At 39.5% G+C, this 27640-nt stretch overlaps 1 protein-coding gene across 3 annotated transcripts in view; it reads right to left on the reverse strand.

The window, feature by feature from the left end:
• Positions 1-27640, reverse strand: part of ADD3 (adducin 3) — a 322976-nt gene that overhangs the window by 54999 nt on the left and 240337 nt on the right. For 2 of the 3 annotated variants that reach the window (XM_066323612.1, XM_066323614.1), the window contains exon 2: positions 3721-3766. The exons of the other annotated variant lie outside the window; for it this stretch is intronic. The gene's annotated coding sequence lies outside the window, so the exon portion shown is untranslated. The remainder of the gene's footprint in view (positions 1-3720; positions 3767-27640) is intronic. 3 annotated transcript variants of the gene reach the window in all.

Below are 27640 nucleotides of genomic sequence, written 5' to 3' on the forward strand. Positions count from 1 at the left end.
ACTTAAACAGCACCAATTAAAAAACTGACCAAAATGAGGAAGTTCACTGACAATGGGGCTCAGAGGGGACAATAAATCTACATTTAGCCAGAGGACCCCAGGCTTCTAGGAGGATTAAATATGGTTCCATCAGGGCTGGTAGCTGACAGAAGATGGAGAACACAATCCTTCCACGTTTGCATGAAATACTGTACTTCTAGGAGTAAACACTTATTAAACACTTTCCCTTGCTTGAACCTAGGAAGTGTTGTGCCTAAAGGGATTTTGAGACAGTCTTAATCCCAATTCCTCCTTGATGGGCTGGAAGGGTGAGGGCCGTTTGGAGAATGGAGAGGAAATGTTGAAAGATGCCCTGGACAGGAGGGAGGAAAGCACTCAAGAACATGCTTAAAATAGTCCCACAAACACATCTAGCCTGTCTCAAGGACTAGAAAGCCCAGGGGTCCAAAACCATCAACACTACAGCAGCCTAGTTAGGAACATGACCTCCAGCAGAGCTGCTGCAGCTATTTTGAAAAGCAGGGTGTGTGCAGGTGACACGAATGGGACAGCAAAGGCTGACACTTCAGTAGGGCACAGACAAAAGGTTTAGTCAACTCTACTCTGGTAACATGCAAAAATACTTTGGCACTTGTCCTGCTCTGCCCTACTTTGACCTTTTCCTCAGTACTACGTGTAAGGGGAATTTCAAAAGTCTAAATGAATATTGCTATTTGCAGCTTACAAATGTGCTTCTAAGAGAGAGAGAGATATTCAAAAAAGTCAACTTTACAAACTTGCTGAAACTTAGAGTTCTGTAAGATGTTTTCAGAAACAGCCCCAACAATTCCTTTGAATATTTTAGTATTTCAAGATCTGAGCCCTCCTCACAACACTTTATTTTATTTGACCAGGTTAAATGGTTCTGGGTAATACAGCTAAACTATCCATATTTCAGGGAGGGCTTGGGGTTTTAGTGTTATTTTTAAAAGAAAAATGAATTCAGGTGATAGATTGGAAAACAGATTTATGTTACTCTTGCATCTTACTGTATTTTTGTACAATTTACTTTCAGATTGCTCCTTAGAGCAGGAAATAAAAAGGCCACTGTTTTACCATGTTCTCCTATCATTATAATGAGATACATCAGATTGGAGTTACGGAATAAGCTCAAAACTCCCCAAGATACATTTTTCTTCATCTTCAGCCTTGTCCTTCAGGTGAGCTTAACTCTTATTAAAAGGACCAGGGCTGTCCTCAGGCATATCCTGTCTTTAAAGATGAAGTCCCAACCACGTTTTATGGAAAAGACCTCTCAGTCTGTACCTTTGCCAAACTCTGTAGCAGGTTTAAACTATTATGCAAGACAGTAGATTTCAATTCCAGGCCCCTGTTACTCAGTCACAAGTTCTAAAAATAGTATGTTTCTTTCTGCTATGGCACTTCCAAACAGTGATGATCCAAAGGAATTAAACAAAAAGAAAGTTACAACCTAAAGAGCACGACACAGATTATGAATAAAGAAAACCTTCCCATATGGAAAAGTTTTAAAAAATTTGACATTTCTTTTCAATACATGTAAATCAGAAAGACAGTAGTGAACTCTCGCTGCTTCAGACAGAAAAGAATCAAACCTCTTGGGATACATTACACAAAAGAGCAATTGCAAAGAAGAGAGAACACTCCTGTAGTCTCTTTTAAAACCGTACTCCTAACAGTGTTTTCTTAAATGGCTGGGAAAGTCAGCAGTTTGGAGCCAGCCACATGTTACTTATCAATGCTTCAAATGCAGGGTGAGTAAGAAAGGCCATGCCTGGTTCCTTTTGCAATTGGGAAAAATCTCTTTTGAAGTCTTTCTCAGGGACTGACAGGGGAGAAAGTGTCAGGAAAAGGATTTGACAGGTTCTGCCCAGTGAGGGGCAAAAAAATGTCAAGAGTAAAACCCTTTGTCTAAAATGAGCAAAGAGATAGAAACCTCTTCTTCAGCACTGGAGACGCCAGATAAAATGTCTGAGTCCCTTGTATCTTTTTTCCAGCTACACATTAATTCCTTTCTATGCTTTTTGCCAGCTTCTCATCTTACCAGGAGCCTGCAGGAGAACCAGTCCAACACTGCAGGGAATGCAGCCACACTGGGGCTCCATGTCTAGCAGTCTCCCAAGATCCCAGGAAAACATCTTTTATCTTAAATACTCCAAGCATTACAGAAGACCTCAGTATAAAGGCAGAACCAATGACCTGAATGATCTTAAAGCATAAGTGAAAGGACCAAGAAATAGTAGTAGTTTTGTATCACCTGCAATGTAAGCATAACTACCACCAGCAGGTCAAGAACTGAACACATTTTGTTTTTATCAAGACTGTAAGTTATGCTGCCCTTTCTTTTAAATTCTCACACTCTTTAAACAAAAAGAAAACACATATTTTGTTTTCTATCAATCACAAAGACTCGAAGTAACTCATCTCTAAAAGCTACAATAACAGCAGAAATTTGAGAAATTAATTCCATATAAACTGTACTCTCATCTGTAGCAAACTGCTTTTGCATGAGTGGTACAAGCAAAGTACACAGCTACAAACAGTGCAAACTCAGCATCATCAGGACAGAAAGGACCAGAGTTCACCACATCATTACTCACAAGCAACAAGTTGATGCACTCCTAGTGGAAGAAGGCAGCCCAGCTCCTCTCAATTTGAAGTGCACAGAAGTATAAAATCAGCTTTTATTACTAAAAGCCATTGTCTTTCCATTTTGATGAAGTGATAATATTTTGACTTCTTCCTTGCTTCTGCCTCATAGTGTTCCATTTGCAAGGCACGTGTAGCATCTCACAGGTAATACTTCACAGCAAAGAAAGGAGAAAAACTTTCTCCAAGCAAGAAAAATCCCCTAAAATAACTCTATCCAAGTGCTAGCAACAGGATTATTTTAATATAGTCTTTTTCAGTTACATAACAGACATGAAAATGCAAATTATAACACTGTCTTATTTTAATAAAAACCTGGGAAGCTACAGAGAAGAGTGGTAGACAAAAAAATACTTCAGATAAGAGATTAGTCACTTGAATCCCTAAAACACTCCACTGTATGTGTTTGCTGCATGTTATTGTAAAGACCACAACACAGTATTTGTTATCTATACCACAGATACACTCGTAAGACATTAACAGAAATGTCGGAAAAAGGTATAAAAGAATCCCCAGTTCCAACTTGTAGAATCCAGGCTACTGCTCAGGTTCTGCCATCATCTTACCACTCCTCTTGCATCTTTAGGAACTGTACACAGCACAGTGAACTGCTGTCAGCAAAGTCTGCTAACTGCCCCGAAGAATGTCAAAGCTGCAAGCACCACATTCCCTTGTCTTTGATGATATTTATCATCAGCTGGTGCCTGTACCCCACTGTACAAAGAGGGGTACTCTTTGTATCCACCTCATTGGGGCTGGAACTTGCAGAACACCTCAAGACCCTTATTTCTATGCAGTTCTGTTTTATATTTAGAGCAAGTACTGTGCAGCTTTGTTCAGACTCTTGTACACACACCAAAGCTGAGGTAAAACTTCATCCCACAGAAGTATTTTGCACAACATTAATGAGATTATTGTGACGGGGATTTTTGTCTGTGGTTTTTAATAAAACCACTTTAAAAGTGGCAATTCACCGATTCAGTTCCCTCTTCCCCCTTAATATTTCTTACACTAGAACACAGCAAGAATTCAGACAGTAAAATGTTCTGGTACCTTGAGTTTTTCCACAGCTCTCCTCCTCTTTAGTAGTACAGTTGACCTGTAAAACAGAAAAAGGACATGACTGATCACTGTTAGGCTTCTCAACACTACTTGAATATACTGTATTCTTAAAGCATCAACACAACATTTAGCTTCTGGAGCTCTTTTTCAGAATTTTTCATTGAATTACATTGTATTTTGTTATCATATAATGCATTTTTTACATAACAAAATCCCAAAGGCAAGTCTCATTTAAGAGTGCCCAGTTGGAAATCTCAACACTGACCAGGTTACAGCTCAGAAAATCCAGACTATCTGCTGCATTTTTGAAGTTGAGCAATCAGCCACAATCCACAGCCACAATTCTTCTTGTAGGCCTGAGGAAGGTGAACTCCAGAGCAGCTGCTGAGCTGTGGAGCCAGGACAGGAACACAGGACAGGAACACAACACCTCCCTCCAAAACCTGACAGCTGACAGTGCTCAAAGCTCCTACGGAAACAACCGCCCTGCTCTGACCCTTTCCCACCACTGAGCAGTAATGGGTTTTCCTCTTGCATTCACCTCCTAACACAGAAGTAAAATGAGTGAATAAAATAGCAATTGTCTACTTATATCTTCTTTTGTCTTCACAAGCTTTGACCACAAGTTAACTTATCAGGTTTGACTGAAGATATTTCTATCACCTTCCTTTTTCCCTCAGCCACTCCACCAAGAAAAAACACTTATTTCCTGGGGGACAGGGGCCAGACTCCTTCATTTCGTACATGCGTACAAAACATATGCTACATTTTCTAAGGTATATCAATTGCAAATTAGACATTTATGCATTGCGAAAACACTGAGCTCAGCTTACCATGAGGCAAAGCTGGTACTTTTCACCAACTTGTTACCCCATTTTAATTCATCAGGTTGTAACACCGTTCTCAGCTTTTACTTTTTATTCTTCCATGACTTCACTGTAGTATTCTCAAGTATTACTGCTTAGGTCTTCTCAGCATATCACACTACAAATACTTCACCAGTTTCAACACTTCAGCAGCCTGGTTACCCCATATCCCATCTCTTGCTAAAAGCCAGATTATTCAACACGCTCTGTGAATTTTAGGAGTAAAAACTGACTTCCAAAAAAAGCAATGTGGACAAAAATAATGCAAGTAGAATTATATAAAATTACTGGAAGACAACATCATCACAAGATGCTCTGAAGCAAAAAAACCCCACCTAATTTCCAAGAGAAGTAAAACCAAGATGTTATTGCTCAAATTGTCTATTTTCCCTGAATTAGTTACTTACATAAATTCAATGCCTTGCTCAGCAAGTTTGCATTTAGGAATGAACAATGCATACAGAATATTACAGGTGAAATATAGGTAAACAGCCACAAGACCTGGCAGGAATACAAATTATGGAGAGATTTATGGGATAAAATTCCCTACCTAGGTGCTCTATGTGAGGCTTGGGCATATTTGCTCATTTTGCTGTCCTGCCAACTGCTCCCTAGCAGAGCACACAAAGCAATGGCAGTGACTGGGGAAAGAAGAAGAAATGCACTGGCATCAAAATACCATGCTAGAGCATGAGTACTCCACAGCATCAGGAATTTAAACACTCTAACGTGACTGTTTATTCTTGGCACGAGTACAGTTTATTTTTCATCTACTTCACACTGTTAGAGATAAGGGAATGCTATTTTTACGTAAGCTCCTGATATGTTATTTTAAGCGTAGCCCTCACAGGCAAGAAGCAGCTCTCTTCCAGGCTAGCAGCTACTGTTTCCAGAGGGCATTGACAGACCACTCTCAGACAGGAAAATTTACTAGTCTCTCCAATTTTGCCAGCTCCAGGTCTAATTTTGCAGAACACAGAGGTGCCCGTGTCTGACGGTGGCTGACACCACTGCAGCCTCCCTGGAGTCGCACAGCACTGCTCCCTCCCAGGAGGTCAGCACGGCCCCAGGACAGCAATGGGCACCTTGCTCAGCTCTGTCCCCACCTCGGGGCACTGCACAGGCTGGAGATCCCACAGCTCTCAGCAGGAGGACGTACTGTGGGAGAAAGCCAGAAACTGTGGCACTGCAAACATAATATGCTGTTGAGCAAATTTTTTTTTCCTTTGTCACAAGCTCTTTGTTACATTCTCTTTCTTCACAATAGGGAGAAGTCCCTATTACCACTCAATGCACTTTCACAAGCTATTCATCCCTCCCCACTTCAAAATTCTCATTATTAGAACAACAACAAAAATATGTGACAATTATGAAACCACTCTATCATTTAGTGCCATGACTTAATTCTCTCTGCTTAATCCACTGGGGTCTTTCATCCCATTCTACCCACCCCTGGAGTACCAGCAAGAAACTGACACAGGCACTGGTCAGGAAATGTCTTCACTGCACTTTGCATTGTTTAGGTCACATTCTCAGCTCTTGTTCATCAGTTAAATGCCTTCATGCCCAAAATAAAATTATATAATCAGTAACAAAGGATGCAGATCATATCAAGAATGGGAAAAACAAAATCTGGGAAGGAGCAACAGTCACACATTAAAGAACAAACTCAAAGTCAGCTCTCAGATCAGGGAAAACAATAACAATATACATTATTAGATGAATAAATTAAGAAGAGAGATGGGTTTTAACTCAAGAGATGACAGCAGTAAGTTAGATATTGAACATGAACAGCCTCGAAAAAATTTGCAATACATCTGAATAACTGCATATGTCAGAAATCAGACATACTACACAAATCCTAACAGGATATTGAAAATGCAAGTACAAATTAAATGCTAAATGTGGGCTTCAGCCTGTAGGACAAAACAATTTGTGTGTCAGAAATACCATTTATCTTGAGAATTCAAGTGCAAAAGCCACTTGGTTACTTGAGAACTATCTCTCCCTCTCTTAAGACAAGTAATGTTTTAGAGCTGCGTCCAGAAAGAATGAGTAATCACAATGATGGATAGGCCAGGAACTGTTGGGATATCCCAAAGAAACATGCCTTGGAATGAAATGATAATCTTCCTCAGTTACTCATACTATAATGGCTGATCAGTGTGCACTAGGAAAAGACACTTCTGGTTTGAATCCAAACCTTAAGTATAAAAGCAAAGCTCTAGTAAATATTTAAGAGAATTTTGAGTTCCAAACTGAAGAGCTGGCAACTAAGTTTGGGGTGGTTTTTTTTGGTTTTTTTTAACAAACAAAACCATCAAAAGATTGTGCAACTCTTAGAGCCCTTAAGGAAACAATTGGGAATTTTTCATAACATGGTATTTCCTTATACTGCTGACCACAGGAATGCAAACAGTTCTACCAAACAGAGATTTCTTCATTGGAAACAACTGACAATCTAACCATGTTCCCATCTTTTCCATTCTCAGCACTCAGCATACAAAACAGATGATATAATAGAATACAGAACTGTCATACCAAGGCCACAAGACATCTTTACTGTAAATCAGCACCTGAGAAACTTAAAAAACATATTTTCTAGGGGTTAGAAAGAAAACATCTAATTATTTAGCACCTTTGACTAAACAAAACTGCGATTTTCTACTTATTTGTCGAATTTCCACTAAATACTCTTAGCATCCCTGTGAACCCAAAACAGACCCCTATCCCCAACCATAACTCAGCATATCAGTAACAAGACTCACTCCCACAGCATTTCCTGCCAGTGAGGCAGGTGAGGCTAGTGAGGCACAAAAACATGGGCTGGTTCTGAGTTAGTGAAAGAAAAAAACAATGCTACTCTTTGTACCTTAGAAGACATCCCATATAAATCTAATGGATAGATTCCCTCACCACCTTCTCCATTTAGGATTATTTGAGCAATGCCAACTGACATCACGAATCAATCCCTCCAAAGGAAGCTGGAAATGTTTGTGTATCTGTACAGCAATGGCACTCAGAACTCACATTCTACCAGAATCTGCACAAGGAGACCAAGTATCAGAGACACCTTAAGGGAAAGGCAAGACAGGACTTACAAAAGGACTTAATTTTCCTGACAGATAATTAATGAGTCACTATCATGGAGAAAGCAATTTACACTCTGTGCTGAACCTCATGCTGTGAAAAGAGAAATACAGGATAAATGAACACAGGCAACTGAAAAAAACCAAACTATTGTCAGAATTCAGGAAGGCACTAGGAATGGGAAAAGGTGCTACATCAGCACCCTGACCAATATATGTCATTGCAAATTTGCAACTCAATTAAAGCAAGATTTTAATCAGAGCTACAACTGCACTTAATTCTCTTGATTCAAGCTGAAGGAAAGCTTAAGTCATAAAAGGAGAACAAAACTGGAATGTGCTACAAAGAGACCAAATTGTTTTCAAAAGGAAAAACCAAAACAAACAAAGCCAATGAAAGACAAAGCTTTATGAAGTTAGTTTGCCAAACAAGTCAAGAATTTTGGACAGTAGAAAAGGCAGACAAATGTCTTAACTTCAGATAGAGACATAAAACGACTTTGCTTGTGTGGAAGTGTTTACAATCCATGGCAAAGAGATTATTACTCTTGTAGTCAAGGAAACCACTCTTACAAGATTTCAAATTTTGGAATTCCCCTTTCAAGAGGGAACATAGAAAAAGCCTTCATGCTCTTCTAAAAGGAGAATGAACATGGCTCTAGTATCCCAAACAGGGCCAACAAACTGGTTCCAATGGCTCTGCAGATGAAGAGGTCACCCTCATAAATGAAACATGTCAATACTGCACTTTCATATTCTGAGATCATCAATAATAAAATAGCCATTACATATCATAATATTTTCACATACAAAACCATTTACCAGGGGTTACTAAATCAGTAGCTAAAATTTTCAAGCTAGGCTTTATTTTAATTATTGCATCTCTTGATCTTTTCTTTCAAAGGGATGCCCACTGAACTCTCAAAAGCTGACCTTTCATCACAGCACACAGTTGGTCTTGTAGAATTCTACTTTTCTTAAGTTACAAACAAGTGAAACCTCCTCTCCCGTTTAGCTGATTTTGAAGCTCTAATCATAAATTACACAAAGAAACAGCTTGGTTTAATTATAATAGTAGAGCAAAACTTATTTTTCCAGTTTTTATCTTAACCAGATTAAAAAACCCTACTTCAGCTGATACGTCAAAGTGTGCTGAGATTTAGAACTCTACTCAAAAATTACCTTTTATTTTTATTGTCAACATCCTAAGAAACAAATATGCACCAAAAACTTTTCAGTTTAATCTCCCTGGTGATGTTAGAGAGCTATCCAAACTCTGCAAATTGGAAAGCAAGGCAGTAGTTACAGCACACCACGATTACCAGAATTAGAAAAGATTAATACCAAGCGATGCAAGAAATGATTTGCTGGTTTTCATTAAAATATACAGTTCATTTTTTATTTTTCCTACAGCCACTGCACCAAGATGCATGTTCAGAATGGCAAAAAAACTAGTAGGCAAAATTTATGTAACATTCGTACTCAAGCTGAATTAGCACTAAAATCACTGGAAGCTTTGGTGCTCATAAGGAAGCAGAGACAGATTTTAGAAAAATATTACAAATCAAAGCTATTGAAGAGTAACTGAAAAGCTTTAATCACGACCTCTGGCTGAAATAAATGCATATGAAAATGAAGGTGTTAATTCACACTTACCCTATGGATTATTGTTTATAGTAATATTAGCTATTTCATTTTACCTTTGTCATCTGATAAACCCCACTAACAAAGGCCCAGTGCTCAACAGCTCAGTGCTGTAAAGAATTGAATTGCTGTCTGGTATCTATCTTAATGACTGATTCTCAGCAAGAATAAAATTAGTTTCAGGTGGGGTATTTTAAGTACCGCATTATTAAATTTTCACATAAATACAGTCTAAACAATGGGAAACGACACTGTCAGGAATCATCTGATTGGCCTTATCCAACTGCTGGGCACAGTTTTGCAACAGACCTTCTAACTGGCCTCAGGGAAGTAGTTTCTGCATTATAGACTTCTGCTCCCCTTGCTCCCTTCAAAGGAGGTGAGGTCCCTGCTGAGACTGGCATGAGAGAAGATGTGTGTTAATATACTGTAATATACTGCATCTCTTCCAGTAATGGGTATGTCAAACCAGACAAAACACAAGTGCTAACTGCAGCTTCAAAAAGCCTGTCAAGAGGAGGCAGACAGTGCTTCTTTAGCCTTCCTTACAAAAAATGAAAAAGCACAGGTTAAAGCTACACCAAATCCACTCAAGCAAAATAATTTTCAAGATATATCCAAGGTCTGGGCAATTGTGAAGAAAAAGACACCTAGCATTTTTCAGCGGCTATTTAATGCCTCTCAACCTGCTTTTTTCACCTCTTTGCTTTTCTTTTTTCTCACTCCAAATACATTCTTGTATTAAGACATGTCAGATTTTTAAGTATCTCCTGAAAGAAAAAATATCTTACATTCCTTTTTAAAAAGAAAACTAAATGTGCTGGCCCAGCACGACTCCTTTCTCACCCTTTTTTAACACAGATATCCTGCTTTCTTCTGCCTGAGACAAAATTTCTCGTTCAGGATGTTTTTACTAAGAAGGGACTTTTGCTAAATTGATCCTTCAGCCACCTGAGCAGACAATGATTCCTTTCTCTTCTCATCTTTGCTGCTGTTTTGGTTTTATTTTGCAGGCCATCAAACCCACAGCACCTCTCAACCTGCACTCACATACAGTTTTGTCTTTCTGCTCTGAGCTGAAGTGTTACTCTCATTCTGCTACAGCAACATTACTTCTGAGCATTTCCAGTTAGGTGGCTGGCATCCTGCAGCTCTTTCTGGATGAAAACTCACCTCATACTGTGCCGGCAAACAGGAAGAGAATAGTGGAAATAAAAATGAAGACCTGCAGCTGAAGTTTGAAGGGCTGGAGAGGACTTTCCCCGTGCTCCCGATGGTGATTAGTGTGGCAATTAGCCCAGTTGCACCAAGACATGACAAAACAACCACAAGGAATCTTTGCCTGACAGCAGATGATCAGAAGATGTTTCACAACATAAACTTCAAATGTCTGATATTATTTTCTTCCAGCATTAACTTATGGATAAAGCCACAGCTGGATGCATGACACCAAATTATTGCTGCAAAGCGAATAATGCTCATAAAGATCTTGAAACTATTACTGTAAATTATTGCTGCAAAGCTAATAATGCACATAAAGATCTTGAAATACTTTTCCTCATCTCTGAAAGACCAAGGCCCTTATTTATTAGAACAAGCTGTATTTGGAAGTTGAGGTAATGATTTGTTTACAAACTGACCAACTCCATTGGTGAAAGAAAAATACGGTTTCACCAGTACTGGTCTTACTTTATTATGACATTATAAACAGAAGCATTCCCTCTTTATATTCTTTTATTTAATGATGCTCATGAAACAGTCAGTTCAGCCCCCAAACCTGAGAAAGAATAAAAACCAACTACAGTTTTATTTTTTTAAACTCTCTATCTTACTTGTTCACTTTTGACTTCTGCAAAGCTTAATTCAGCCAACCTCCACCCTAACCCCTGGGAGCATCTTGTACTTTCCAGCCATCTGGACTGTATTTACATTACTAAGAAGAAAGTCAAACTCGCTCATGAACAAAGAAAATCTCCTTACTATCTTTCTGTCTTGTCTGCATAGTTAGTTTTTAAATTCTTTTTTTTAAAAAATTACTATTCTCTCTGGGGGCCTCACTCCATCTCCCTCGTGAGCTCTACTGATGTCATACAATTGCTTCGCTTATCATTTCCTAATGCTGCCTTAAAAAAAAAAATATATATATAAACTACTATTTTTCCCCTCCGTTTTCAACCCGTCTTCACAAAAGTCCTTACAAAAAGCGTGAAAGTTCATGTATGATGGATTAGGACAGAAGTAATTGTACCAAAGTGTTTATTTAGACAGTAAAAGTGACAGCTTTGCAAATAAAATGAACCATTGCCAAACTAAGATCAGAGGCAAATTTTAAAAGGAACATAGACAAACGTTTACTTTTGAACTTGTATCCATTTTAATGGTGTTCATCCCCCCCGGCAGTGACCGCTGCATCGTGGCTCCTCTAGGACAGAGGAGCACACAATATCTTTTAAATTGTATTTTCATCAGACTATCTGTGCTGCAACCCCTCTCCCACCACTGCTGATCCAGTGTGCTGAGGAAACTTGAACAAAAAGCACAGATTGCAGAAGACAAAAACTACTTCTAACCAGTTTTAGTTTCAACCACATGTCCTTAAACTCCACTTATTTTTTATTTTATCTGAGCTGCAGTGCAAGTCTGCCTTTAAGTGTTTTATAACCTTATTTTTCAGAGCACACTATCTCTTTCGATCAAAAGTAGTCAACTATAGCTTATCATTAAAAGCTATTTTGCAGATTTACTCTGCTCCACTTGACATGCACCAGAAATCTGCATCAAGTTTAAATGAAAGCCAGATTGGTGCCTTAGTTACAGGGAAAATTAATGAAAGCAATGAGCGATGCTTGACATTCAGCTAAATTTTTAACTAGGAACTGAAGAGCTCCAGTGCTTTGCAATGCCTGCCCCAAACATCTGACTAATCCCAAATATTAATTCAGTTTAATGAGCTAATTTAATACCCGTATATAGGGAAAATGCAAATTTAGAACTACAGTGTAACATAAATTAGAAAACACGTACTAGGAAGAAAAATACTTTTCTAGAGGGATGTTTGCTTAAAGTGAACTACCAACTGTTGCTTATTTTCAAGCTGAACCTCTGAATTTAATTCAACAAAGTGACCCCTGAGAGGCATAATGACTTTTAATGATCATGTCAAGTATCTTCTTGTCTCTTCAGCAGCTCTTCTGGAATACCAAGGAGTAGGAGGAGTAGAAGCTCAATTACAGATGTGTGGTAGGCTGCATACCACAGCCACAGTAAGTTCATTAGAGCAGGAAATACACAGCAAAGGGGTAATAATGAATTAAAAATGTAATGAATATGCCCACATGAAAAAATAACTACTGGAATAACTCACCCAAACATTACCACATTCTGCTTGCTTTCTTTTATGGATGTCAGTTTCTGGAACGAATCAACACTGTCCTTTCCCAGTTTTTTCCTTCTCATCTCCAAAACTCAGAAAAGACCAGCATTGTGAATAAACATGGTTTGTCATTAAAAGTAGCTGAAATGTTGTGAAGATGCAACATATCTCTGCTTTAGGGAAGCACAGCCAAATTACTTATCAGAAACAAAACCCCAGGAGATCTGTTATAGTTGAGCAATACTTCTACTTAAAAGGACTTCTCCCATCTAATTGAAGCTGTTCAAATTTTCTCTCAAATTTTGCAATGTTTTTTCTTTTTGAAGACATGGGCAGCAAACATTTAGCCAACCCTGAACTTCCTTTTCTTGAGACGCAAGCTGAACGTTTCACGCAAACTACTAAAAATAAGTTTTACTTCCAGCAGTGACAACTCCTCACAGCTTAATCAAAGGAATACCAATCACAGCCTAATGGGCCCTGTTCTCTAGAGCATCCAAGCTGAGAAATTATCAGTAGGAGAATATTCACTGCAAAGAAGTGAAGAATCTGCCAAGAAGTGAGGACTAATATATTTGCACTTACTCTGCCTCAATTTGATTTTACATGTTTCTAACAGAGAGATCAAGGAGTGACTTGATGCTCAGTCTGCAGTTATTGTATGAAATTAGTTTCTAAGGAAACAGGGCAGAATCCAAAGGACAAAATTTCTGTGTTAGTGCTGCTTCTGTAGCAAACACAGCATCACCTGCAGAAGGCACATGAAGCAAAATTCCTCCAAACCGATTAAGGGATTGGATCTTGAGCATCCTGAACCAGCAGTTTAACTGGCAGCCTCACTGCTGAGCCACTCATCTGTCTGAGGGAGAGCACAGAGGTGTAAGCAGGACACACACCAGCTCATGGCCACTGCCAGCCTACTCTCTCAGCTGCAGGGCAGGAAGAGACACTAAAAATAATACAGCTGGCACTTAATACAGTCTGCTCCTTCATGCGTGCAGAGGCTCTGCTGTGACTTTTAGAAAATCTGACTGCCCACATCTCGTGGTTCCTCTTTCAGAGGAAAAACAAATCTTCAATTAGTGAGGCAGAAAAATTGTCTGTCCAAGAACTCAAAATGAGTCAGGTAAAAGGTGCTGATTTTCAAGAGAGGCTTCCACACCACAAATGCCAAGCAAGTTTCCCTGCTGTGATGAGCATCCCTCCAAGCTGAAGGCATGGGGCTGCTCTGGATGCTTCCCCCAGCTGGTGCTGCATCCTGCGTGCAGGGATTGCACTCAGGATGCAGACAGGACAACGGGCAGCTACACCACCAGGGAACTCCAGATGATGAGATCCTCCAGGCCAAAATAACCAGAATTCCTTGAATTTAAAACTTCTGAGGTATGTGGTGCACTTTGAAATGAAACATTCCTCCTATCAACCAGCCACATAACCCAGTGCTTAGCAACAGAGGTTGCAGACGTGTACCTATCTGCAAGAGGGAAAACAATTCTTGTTATCCATCATTCTCACAATACAGCAACACAATTTCTCTCTAAGTACACACAGGGTTTGTTGTTTGTTTTTTTTTTTAAATTATCTTAAATTCACATTTCAGTATAAATCCAGGTCCCCTCTACATTTAATGAATACCAGACTGTGAATTGAAAAGAAAATGTTTCTAAAGCACTTTAATACAGGTGTTTGAGTAAGGCTAATTTGAACTTGAGAGGGAACTCTCCTTGGTTTGCTGTGTCGGTTTGGGTAGCGACAATTCTTTTTGCACAGCTTTCCTTTTCAGAAGGAAAACATCAATGCACCTCAAAATCTTAGTGTTAACAGCCCATTTCTAAAACTGTTTGCCTGAAGGCCAGAAGTGACAGCCCAGCCCTGAAATCCCAAATACATTACCACAGGCTGGGATATTATTTCCACTATGCAATCCCACTGCAGAACACACATCAATACCCATCTCTATCCATAAATCAATGGAACCTATTTTAAGCACAAAAGCTTCAAAATAAATTCTTTTGAGCAACCACTCAAATTAATTATGCAAATTCTGTATCAAAGTGCACAGATAATTTTTGCTTCAAATTTTAAAAATCTGCACAGACACTCTGAAAGGAAAAGAAAGTAAATGCCTAATTATACACATTGAATAATCCAGATAATGGCCTGTCACATGCATCATTCTGAATGCAAATCAGAACAACGGTTTAAGCTGTAAACACAATGTGGAAACATCAAGTATCTTTGATCTCATCTTTGGCAAGAACACATTTCCTTAAGATTACCTTCTGTATTCAGTGGGATATATATATAAAACGAGTTTTTTTCCCGTGTTGAATCTCAAGGCCTTTTCTTACCAAACATACTCTATGAGTTATTCCAAGAGAGATGAACTCTTTTTCTCCAAAACAGAAGGATGCTGCCTCTTACTGCCCTTTTGTTCCAGCAAAGTGTGATTGGTTTTACATCCAAAATGCCCACAAAGTGTGGCTGTACTCAAAGGCTCCTGTGCTGAGGAGCGAATACCAGCTAATGAGAGAGGAAGAAAGCCATACCCAGAGCAAGCAACTAACCTCCTAATGCCTGCTATGGAAATGAGCCCTAGCAGGCACTCCAGGCATGTTGAGGAGGTAGGATTTTCTTCATTTCAGCCTACTTCTTCCTAACACAGCAAGTAAACCATGCAGGAATCAAGTGACCTACCAAAGGAAGGGCTAAAACTGAATAGATGGGAATGTCCAGATTAGACATGCCAGAGAGGCAGTGGGAACCACTGCTGTCCTCTTTGCCTGGTACTAAAAAATTCCTTGGACCACTGTCCATGCTATTAAGACAAATTTCAGCAAGTGTAAAGCCTTATTTCATGACAATGTTACTAAGGGGAGATTAGGCTTTAATGAGACAGTTCCATAGCTTAAGGAATTGAGTTTGGAAATTAAAAATAAGGCATTTCTGTGGCTAACACTGACTTGACTGAAAAGTGTAAGTGCAACAAGCAAGTCTGTCTGCTGTATGGTGCAGCAGTCTTCACTTCCCACCCAGGTGTTGCTTTCTAACACCTTTTGCCACTTACAGATAAACACAAGATATTAAATTTCATGTTGTGGTTGTATTAGTTTTAAGTTATGAATAAAATCTATGAAAGTAATACAGGAAAATAAATGCACGACTTTTTAAAGTCACTTCCCAGTAGCTGCACTGCTAACAAGATCCTCAGCTTGGGCTAAAGGCATTTACTGCATACACCTGCAACCCTTCAATAAAAGTTACTTAAAAGAAGGGAAAGGAACATGTGCTGATCAAACAGAACACTCCATTAAATGGTGATGCAAGACCACATGAGATACACACTGAAGGCCAGTAGAATTAATCCACACCCAGCTCTAAAATAAAGCAGTACTACAGAATTGTAAGATTTCCTGAGTATGAGCACCTCAGTCAACACAAGCCCTTACCTATCTCTGCAACTCACTTTTTTCCATTGCTGAAACTGCCAAACTCAAGAAAAAACCAGCCACTTTCAGCCAAATGTGTTACTTCTACAAGGCAGTTACATTGAGAACTTGTACATCAAGTTCAGTGAGGAAAGTGAACAAAACTAGGACAGACACCTTCAACTTGAATTTGTTGAATGTTCTAGTGATTCAAGACTATTCATCAGGTTCTAACTAAGCTTTTCTTTTTACTCTTTTATAGTAATATCTGCCTATCCAGACCAGGTTTCAAAACGTAAACAGGAGCTTGTTACCTACTTAAACAGAAATCCTATCCAGTGTGACATTTATTAAGACACTACTTAAAACACTGTATTCTCCCTTCTCCGTCTTCTTGGACATCAACTCATTCCTCATTTGCTGTTCCATTCAACAGACCCTTGTTACTTGGTCCAATTTCCATGTTGGCAAAATGCACAAGTTTGTGTGATTGTAGGGAAACAACCATAACTACTTGACAAATACATTAAGAATTGCAAGTTGCAATGATCAAAACATCTCATGAGCTTTCTCCTAAGTCTGCATCAGCCTATAGGCATGCTAGCAAAGGGCAGCCATGCATGCAAGTTTTCTGTTTTAATACTCCTCCTCCTTCTTTTTAAAGCAAGATTATTCTCATCCTTAGAAACAGGAAGTCATTAAGTTAAAAATGTTTATACTAAATGAAAACACACATATTGCCATGACTTCTACTCAGTGACTATTGGGTGGTCTCAGTCTGAATCCACTTTCTGACCAGCAAGTGCTTCCCTTGGAGAAATTATCAAAGCATGGCCTCAGAAACCAAGGATTGGAAAGGTATAAACTATCAGCTACTATAATTACAGTTCAGGATTTAATTTTTTTTAGAAGACTTTAATATACCCCAACAAAAGTCCCAAACATCTGTTTTCAGTAAGCATTTAAATAAATGTTTTTCCCGCACTGTATCCGAAATTGGCCAGTGCTGTGTGTTTCTTGGGATGAGGTCAGCAATGTGCGTTAGTGCAGAGCCTTTGCTGCAGCAATTACCACGTTTATTTGTGACAAAGTGTGGTTGGAGGGGGAAATCCACAGCCCACTGGCATGCTCCACTGGAACCTTCAGAACACCATCTGCAACCGCCTGTGATCAGAGCCTCCAACATGCCAACTCTGGTCAGACTCTTCCTATTCATAAACTCCTCATTTTCTCTTGAATTTGATAAATATTTTTTTAAAAACCACCTTAATTTTACTACCATGATAATAATACATTGATAGGTGGCCCACAAAGACTTCCCGTGCACAGAACATCTCACTACAACTCTCCCCACGCTAAGAAAAATCTGTCACTTGCAATTAGAGTTGATTGTCAAACTCACTACAGTCTGCTTTTTATGGATATAAATTACATCTCAGGAAAAATCAACCTCTGGTCCATCACCACACATTTTCAACTGCTTTTTCAACACCACTGGTCCTCATTAAGGGAAAATGGACTTCCTCCCAACCTCAATATTTTAATTATTAAATAACTAGAAGAAGTGAAGAATGCTTCTCAGAAGGGAGCTGCGCAGCAGTTCCTCAGTGATCATGAGCACTTTTGGGAAACTTGAATGCTCTGCCAGCACGCCCACTTGCTTCTAGTGAACAACCAGCGTGCAGAATTATTTAGAGAGGTCTTCCAAAGTGCTGAGAACATGATTTCTGTGCATTCTGATGCTCTATGAGTCACCAAGAACAGAATATGAAGCCAAGAAACAGTGAAACATGCAGATGCACATACAACTAAGTAAGAGCTAAGACTAATAACACCAAAATATATCCTGAAAATAGCAGGAAAAGGCCAACAGGAAGCTACACATTATGCCACTTCCACCTGAGACTCTTTACTTTTGTTTGGACCCACAGATCAATATGAATGTCAGGAATTAATAAAGCTAAGCAGTAGAGATCAGCTCTCCAGAGACCAGCCACATCTGCTCAGCAGTGCCAAGCTGCCAGCTGGATAGAGTCCCAAAAGCCTTTAAAGGGTCATCATGCACAGCAAAAGCTTGTACTTGAGTAAAAACCTTTTAGCTTAGCAACTAAAAAGGTAATAGATATCCTGCTAATTACATTAAGTAATTGAGTCATGTTTAGCTCTGTTAATTAGGGTGCCTAATTTTAAAAGGTCTAATAGCCACAATATTTAAATTTCTGGTTTGTTTGGGTAATGCAAGAAAAATCTATTCTAAACTACTGTCATTTTTTTGGCTGATTCAAAAAAAAGAAGTTGTGCTGTTAACAGAAAAGCTGATCAGTTGCAATGAAGAGTCAAATAAATTATTACTTGTTGAGTACTGCATATTCTAAGCAACTTTAGTGTATGAATAATCAGTTTAGAAATGCAAAGCAAAACACACCCAAGATCTCAGTCGAGATCATCAAGCACACAAGGATACTTTATCTGGGTACAAATTGTCAAAATGCTCTTTCCTTGGGCACATCTGATAGGAGCCTGTTCAGGGAAGAAATAAACCCTGCAGCAGATGACATTTGCCTCCCTCTTCAGTATGTCCCTCACTGGCACACAAGGTCTGGCAGGCTAGAAAAGCTCCCATCGAGCTTTTGATACACGAAGCTATTTCTGAAATAATTGCTGGCCTACATGGAAATTTCTCCTTCCAAATTACCTCAGTTTCAGGAGTACAGTACCATCCATGCCCAGTTAAACACAGCTTCATCTACAGCTTTTTCTACAGCTGCAGGTGGCTCAGCTTTCACGTGACAGAGACACGGCTGACATCCTTCAATACCTTGGCAGGCAGGTGCTGAGGAGATCTGTTGTTTAGGGTTACAACAGCTGAAACCCCACTGCACAGCTTCCCCCTGCTCCCAGGGCATCACAGCCCAACACTCTTTTATACAGGGTACCACACCTCTGATGTTTGCAAGGTCTTTCCAATTCTTATCTTTTGGCTTGTTTCCAAGCAGAACCCAAGAGCTGAGCTCAGGCTGGACCACTACAAGCCCTGCACACAGCTTGTTTAGTGAGCAAAGAAGCCACTTCTAAGAGCACTGTTAAGATCAACCTGCTGAAACTAGTCTGAACAATTCATGCTGAGCACAGCAATTGCAGGGCTGTCTGTTTTAATGACAGCAAATCACTGCTCTCAAATTTTAGTCATAACAGCAGCCACTACCAGAGGGTTACTACCAGTCCTAAAACCATTGTGTCTGTGAAGGTTTGTCACTGCCCAGTAATGCTCCTCCTGATCCCATGCCATGCATCAGGGACACTTCCAGCACCACAGTGCCACTACAGAATGTGGGACACGCCCCATGAAGGCACCTAGAATTATTAGCCCCCATTCAATTAGCAAATTCAGCTACTAATTTTATATGCCTTTAAGCAGGGCTTATAAACCACACAACACAGTGCCCCACACCAGCCATCTGGAAATGCAGATGTCATCTGCTCACCTTGGTAATCTGCTGCAAGGTTTTTCAGATGAAGTTGTACTTCATCTTGTGGTGCTATATAAATAAACAAAGTATTATAAACAATCATTTTATCTGACTGGGGTTATGTCATATGGTTTGCTTTCTCTATGAAAGAAAACACGTACATAAAGTACAACCAGATGTTGTTGGCAGAGAATCCATTTAATAAGGACTCATTTCTAAAAACATGATTACAGATGTGGCCTACATCCTGAACCCAATGTTTAAGGAAAAATTTTCTCTCTGTGAATTTCACTCATTTTCTATGTTTTCTCTAAGTCTCTAACTCACAAAAAATAAGTTTCCTAGAACTGAAAAAGTTGCATGCCCTCCCCTTTCACAGATCCACCAAAAAATAATTCAAGCACACCCTTATAAAAAACCCTGAGCACTCTACTGAAGGAACTCTGCTTTGTAGCAGCTCACTGCTATACCAGCTGGGAGAAGGCAAAAACGCAGCTTAAAACTAAGTCTAGACTGAACTTCCTTGCTACAAATACTTAGCTAGGACTGCATCTGACTTGTAATTTGATTTTCAAAGTGCAAAAATAGTTACTACAACTCTGCTTGCAGAACTGCAGAAACTGCAGATGCTCCAAGCAACCACTTGTAGCGTTTTAAGTAAAAAAAAAAATTAAAAGTCAACTGACACCAAAGTTTTTTGATTAATAATATCATCCTTGAAATCTCTTACACTTTCAGAGAGTTCTCAGTAAGGCAATTAAAATATAAAATAAAGCTTTAATTGGTGTAGTATAGGATTGCTTAGGATATAAAAGGTTGTTTAATTCTGATAAAACCCTGAGCAACCAACAAAAAGAATAGAAACAGATAAGTTTTAAATTCAAAATCAGTAAATTCTGAATAAGAACTCCATTCTTTCATGCTTGTTGATTTATAAAATCCTATCTAGAGCCTCAAGAAAATCAGAAAAAAGCTCAAACTCTTTTCAAAACAGGAGAGAAACAGAAAGACTGACTGCATCATTCCACATCTGAACCCAAGAGATTTTCACCATATTTGATATCCAAGTATTGAATTAATTAAGAACAGTTCTCTTAACAAACACACTCCTGAATTAGAACAGACAAGTTTATATTCATAAGAATAGAGGATCCAATGCTTAAGAAAAATTGTCTCTCTATATAATCATTATTCTCACTGCACATCCATGATCATATAAAGTTAAACTAGTAAACCTCCCCAAATATTCAGTGGTTCCCAAGACTATTCCCTTAGCAATATATTTATTAAGGAACAAAAATACTTGAAAAGCTAGGTTAGTTAACTACCAGCGACATCACTGAGAACCAATAGTTGAAAAGAAAGCAACCCCTTTCCCCAAATAATCTTTTTATTAGACCTTTGAAAAATAAAACTAAGTAACTCTTTCAGAGGACAGCACTACTTAGGAGCACCTACATTTATTGGAAAGGCTCAGATATTTGAGTAATCTAGATTATCTTTTCCAAGCAAGGTATTAAAAAGGTCATATGAAATGACGAAAAAGTCAAAAAATAAAAATCAAAACAGGGGAAAGTCCTACTTTCACCTAAGAAATTCTGTGTCAGATGATGTGAATGGCGCTCAAATTTTAAAAACCCTCTCACAACCAGCCAATTTCTAATCAACAGGTACATAGCTACTTGCTCCTGGAGGCAGGAAGATGGGACAACTGGAATTTTACACAACTATTAAAAATGTCCCAAGTGACCTTTAGCAAGAGCTTTAAACATCTGTTTTGAGAATCATTTTCAACAGGATTAAATATATATGCATGGTTGTATAAACACTGTCTTTAGTGGGGGAATCAGATTGATTTAAAGCACAGTCAGACCTGGTGGTTTGCTCAGAGAGGAAGCTCTGGTGAGGATGGATAAACAAACACTCCAAGCCCAGAGGTGAGCAAAGCACTTGTTTCTGCTCCACGAGGACAAGGTTCTTTAGGTGAGAGAGGCTGCTGAAGTGTCCAAGCTCTGAAGCTCAGCTGTGCTCTCACCAAAGTGTTTCCAGCTACTTTGGTTTGAGGGTGTGATGCAGGCTCTGCCCACATGCAGTCTATCTCCAGGGTATCTAAAAATTACCTCCACATTTCAACTGCTACAGCCTCGCTTAAAAAGAGAGCCCTGATGTGTAGGTGCACTTACCTACTATTTATAACAGAAGGCTTGCTAGCAAAGCATTTCATTTAAACATAAATGCAACCCCAGTTTGAGAAGCCTATCTATGGATGGAGGTAGGAGAAACCAAATGAGGATGTGTGTGTATTGGTTTATTTTCTTCAGAGGGACGACAAATAGATGGAATTGCTTGAAAACCCAAACCCTTACAGGTGTTTTCTGGACACATTAATAAATCAATGCCAGAACTTTCATTTATCTACTAGTTGCCAACGACTTCACACAAAGAGTTTAACTGTGCCAAGATGGGTGAACAGGAACAGCTGTCACATCAGTATGGGATAAAATATCTTAAAAGGAGAAAAATAACATACTGCAGCATTTACACAACATGTGTTAAAAAGCTTGAAGAAAAAAAAACAACCCAACAACCCCTTACAGCCCAAGCCTTCTCAGAGATTAAGCCAAATGCAGACAGAATATTTAGATACAACAGCAATCTGAATAATGAGCTGAGAATTAAGAGAGAGTTGCACAGAGCTGAGGATGCACAGATCCAGGCCCTGGTACCAGGAATCTGTGTACAGGTATAATAACCTAAGTGCACCAGTCACTGCTCTGCTGGGGCACCTTAGTTAGCCAGCCAAGCCCAACTTGAGTCTGCCTTGTTTTAAGGCTTCCAGCATCCCAGAGAGTTCTCCAAACAGCAATTCAAGCAGGAATGTGATTAAGGGGAAAGCCACAGCTGGCCCACAAACAGTGCTGTGAATACCTCCTGCCCTTCTGCTTCCTTAAGGGCTGAGCCAAAGAAAGAGCTGTGGCTCAAGAGAAAGTCTCAGCAGTTGTGGGTCTGAGTCCAGTGCAAACCCCTCCCCATAAAATGCTGCAAGGAAATCCCTGCATCTCACAACCAAGACAAGTCTACTTTCTGCTTTTGTAACCCTCAAGGCTGATCTCTCAAATACACCAAAGAGAGCAATCTAATTAGAAAGCTGCACAACTGCACACTTTTGGTCGTTTGTGCTAGTTGAGTTTACCACAAAGAACAAACAACTACAAGATCAGATCCTCTTACAGTAAATAATGTCACTCAGACCTCTCAGGAAACTTAATTTCACACAACTCCAAGGTAAATGATAATTTTAAAGATATCAGCTGCAACTTTTATGTTTTTCACACTGAGTTACACAGCCTTGCAACCCTCAAACCCCATAGGTTCCTGTAGATGAGAGGGATTTTACAAAGCATACGTACTCGTGTCACCTCTGCTCAGAAGCAGACATTGCAATAAATTTTTGGACAGACAAATTCTACTTTTACAAATGCTTCAATAACTTAGGAACTTCAGGGCAGACTTTTTTTTTTTTCTTATGTAATGCCCATTGCTGGAATCCAGAGAAATATTTCCAAAATTTTATCCTTGGGGCAATATGTAGTTTTAGTTCTTATGTCATCTTGCTTTCTTTCTTCATCAAGCAGAATCCTCTTGTTCTAGATATGGCATAAAGGACTAAAAGCACTGTGTCCAATAAATTTGACCATAATCACAGGGCTAATGCACTGTAAGTGCTAATCTTAACTCACATACAGCTTTTGCTCCATGACAAACCCAGATTTCATCTTCCAAAGTGCTACATGTTAGGCCACTGCAAGGGCTTTAATTTTTACCATTTTTACTTCTAAGCCACTGAAGGTAGAAAAGATACAGGAACAGAAGTTTAAAATTATGCCATTGAACCCTAATAAGAGAAAGCTTCTCTTAGATTTCTATGAATAAAGGATTGGATAAGGTATATTGAAGAACACGTGCAGAAATAGATGGAAGAGGAAAGAGTTTTGTATACTGAGTATAATTCAACCACTGCACCCAACTTCACCAATGTGCAAGACGCAGTAAGTTTTGAGAACAAGAATGGGGAAAAATATCTCAAAGCCTTCCAAAATAATTAAAAGTACATTTAAACAACAGCTACAGTTTTGACTTCAGTTTTACTGTAGTATCTCTTAGTTTGTAAATATCAAACCATGTTTTTTTTTCCTCCTCCTCTCTCCTTGAGAAGTATCTGCAGAAAACTGCAGTAGTGCACACTCTACCCTGAAAGACCAATGTTCTTGGTCTTGGCACAGCAGAGGCAGTGAGAAACAGATTCAGCATCACTCCCCTTCTGGCAGTGCTCAACATGAGAAACAGAGAAAGCTACCAGCATACCCTGCGCTCCTGCTTCACACTGAATTTCTGGCTGAGAGGCACAGTCATTTATTTATAGAATCTCACAGCAAATTGCTTGCATCCTGAAGTGCATTCTGATTATTTTATCCCTACTTTAGCACATTACAGTTAATAACATTTTATAACTGTAGTAAAACACGAAACATACCAATAACAGCTAAGGGAGTTGCAGCAAGTGAGAGGCAACAGAAATGAAGGTCAGGTACTCACTCTGCCAGAAAAACAGCACTTGCTTCTCAATAAGCATGAGCTCAATGCTTGGAATCAGTGTTTCAGAAACCCCAGGCACAGTCAGGTCTGTTACACTGGCTTCAGTGATAGTCCTTTCAGTGAATCTGGATGTCTCCTGTTGGATTTACTACTTTAATGGCATTTGAATCAAGGCAACTTCCTGAGTAAGCCAGAATTCAGAATAAATGCATGGAGATAGGATATAGTGATTAAAGCATTGCCCAAATCGTCTGCTATTGGTCTCTCAGCTCCTTCAGGCACTCAAACTGCCTCAATTTTAAAACTCTGCTTAAATAAAATGAATGAACACTAATAAAAAGTTTGACGGAAAATTCAACATCAGCCAAATCTGGCATTGTTTGTTTCAGTTATATGGAATCATTGTGTCCGGTCCTTGAATCCTCTTTATTATACCCTCATTTCCCCTGACTGAAGAAACCTCTGTAACAGAAAACCCCCAGGAGCCGTAATTTAACAAAGACAGCATCCAAACTTGATACAGTGACCGTATGAATGAAGCCAGTAATCTGGGTATGGTTAGAGCTGAAAAAAATAAATTTCCAATGGACAAAACGAAAACCTACATTTGAATAATAATCTTCTTTTTATGAGTAGGCTTAAAACTCTTCCTCTTGGTACAAGAATGTAATACTGCCCTCCTTGCCAAGAAACAAAAAAAGAACAGAAAACCACACAGGACAAGAACTGTAAAAAAAACAGAATAAACATCAGATACACAAAGTATTTTCAAAAATTTCTCATTAACCAGATTTTCAAGAACATCAGTGCTTTAAATGAGGTCTTCAGAAAGGCAGAAGTCAGAGGCACACCAGGGTTGGGGCAAAACGAGACAATTGCACAGGAATTACTAGAAAGCCCACACATTATACTATGACAAGAAAGCAAACAGGCTACATGTGTGCAAGCACAGCAGTCACACACAGATCTCGGGCTGGGAGATGCCCACAAACACCTTTTTACTACAAACATCAAACAGCTGAGAACCCAAAACTACTGAGCTTAAATGAGGGTGGTGTTTGCACCCAAAGCCAGGCACTAATGTTTTGACAATGTGAACAACAGCCAAAGCATGCTATTCCTCTTCGTGCATTCAAAGGTGCCCACTACAACAAGCTGTCTCTGAAGCCACTCGGCTACTCACTTTTAAAATTTGGGGGCTCTGTTTTGGTTCATCTGACACTGAAATGCTGCCAACAGAAACCACGTTCACACTGGGCCAATACAGCAACAGGCAAAGTAATTTTCAGAAGCTCTTGCTGAAGTCCAGTATCAGGTTGTCCAACACGCTGACATAGCTAGAGCTGTTATTTTTAAACACAGCCATAGTCTATTTAACTAAAGCATCTTTACTCTGACTGAGCCAGTATTACTTTGATAAGACTCCTTAAGTCTCTACACTGAAGCCTGCATATTATATGAAACAGAGAAAATGCAAATGTTGGAGGAATCCTTCACTGCAGCTAGAAGAAGAGAAAAAAGGAGAAGAGAGGTGCAAGAGAAAGCTGGGAGGACCTGGCACTGAAGACAATAAAGTGCTATCTGCAGGACAGCTATTTCACACTGAGAACTGTATCACTCACACACTGGAACAATTTCAGTCAATTCCAACAGCAAACGCTTTCTGCTGTTAAGAACTCAGCACTACACTTCTAAAACAATTTTTCTGCCAAGTTTGTTTTCTAGCAACGCTAGGTTTTCTTACATACTGTTTAACTGATGAGACCCTGGATGGAAGGAGAAGAGAGGCAATGCCCATTGTCAAAGGTATGTAAGAGGCTGCAAGCTAGAATTACACATTTCGGGTGGCTCACTGAGATATGCTAACCAACTTATTTGTGTACATTTGCTTCAATGGGAATTCTGAATTCTTTATATGTAAAGTTACCTTGTAAACATATGCAGAAGTTCATTACTAGAACCAAGAGCAGCCCCACCCTTCCCTTTCACCAAAGAAAGATTTGTTCTATACATATAGACAGTGTGGCCTACTTGATGTAATAACATTTTTCCTATGGGAGCATTTAGCCTCCACTTCTTACACATAACTTACAAATAAAGAAAAAATTAGAGAAGCAATGGTATACACTACTCAGTAGTGCAAACCTTTGAATTTTACTATAGAAAATTAGTTGTGGCATCTTGTGCTCTGCATGGATACTGCAGGCTCTGGAGACAAGGGAAGGCTGCTGTGGAAAGCAACACCAAGTACCCAAGACCAGCACACCACAGAGGATTGTCACCCACTGGCAGCCACACAGTGGGATATGGGAGCCACACAGCCTAGCATGCTGAGATTATTTAATTAAAGTAGTTTTGAAATGATGTAATTTTCTCAAAATATTGCATTTATCCAGGATCTTCCCTTTAACATGACTGTTCCCCCTCAGATTCTGAGGCACTGGGAGGGTAAGGGGGGAACCTCGAAATCTGGGGGCTGCTACACTGTCTGTCAAAGCCCAGAGGAATGGTTTGGTCATTCCTGCTCTCCTGCCAGTCAGTCCCCTTGCAGGAGGCAGGTCCAGTAGTGCAGGCAGTGCCTGGCAGCAGGGCTAGCACCACACAGGGACCAGGGGACTGGAGTCTACCTGGAGCCTGGCACTGGCACTGCCCCATCTTCCTATCCCCCCTCTTCCCTGCTTCTCCCCACTGCCTTCAACACCGTACACACCCTGGCGCTCACTCACACCTCTCTTCAGTTAATTCAACTTATTAAAGAGAGTTAATGCAGTCAAAGCGGGGAGAGGAGGTTTGCTGCCACAATTCACAGTGAATTGCACAAGTTCAGCCAGCAGCAGGGCTTACACAAGAGAGGAGGAGGCAGGGCCACAGGGCCAGGAGGGAAGAGCAGGATTTCCCCTTTAGCTTGGTTGTAATGTACGACCCAAATACTTCAATCGGATGGAAATCAGCCCTAGAGAGGAGTGACTGCATTAAAGAGGTGATTATATTTATTGCAACGGTGACATACAGACTTCTTATTCCACAGGGTTCTTAAACAGGATTACAGGGCTTTAATTTGGTTCTTTAATCGGTTTTAGGGGGAGAGAGGGAGAGACACAAGCAAAACAAAAAAAAGTTTACAGAGAGAGGGTGGAATAACCTTGGAGAGAGTACACTACAATTATGCCATGTCTCCCATAATAGCTTCCCTAGCACAATATGCTCGTGCACATTCTCCAAGTTAACTAATAAACAGAAGAGCCATAAAAAGATAATTACTTACACTATGCATTTGCACACTGCAACCAGTAATTGTTGTAGCTTTAGTTCCATCTTTCAAGTATCAATTATATTGACAAGGAACAGTGGCAGCAGTGTATATCACAAAAGGAGTAAACAAATGACCTTTATCTGCTTTATTAAAGTAATAAAGGACAGACTTTTTTTTTTTTTAGCTTACTTC

The sequence above is a fragment of the Sylvia atricapilla genome, chromosome 8 (genome assembly GCF_009819655.1).
Source record: "Sylvia atricapilla isolate bSylAtr1 chromosome 8, bSylAtr1.pri, whole genome shotgun sequence".
Lineage (NCBI taxonomy): Eukaryota > Metazoa > Chordata > Aves > Passeriformes > Sylviidae > Sylvia > Sylvia atricapilla.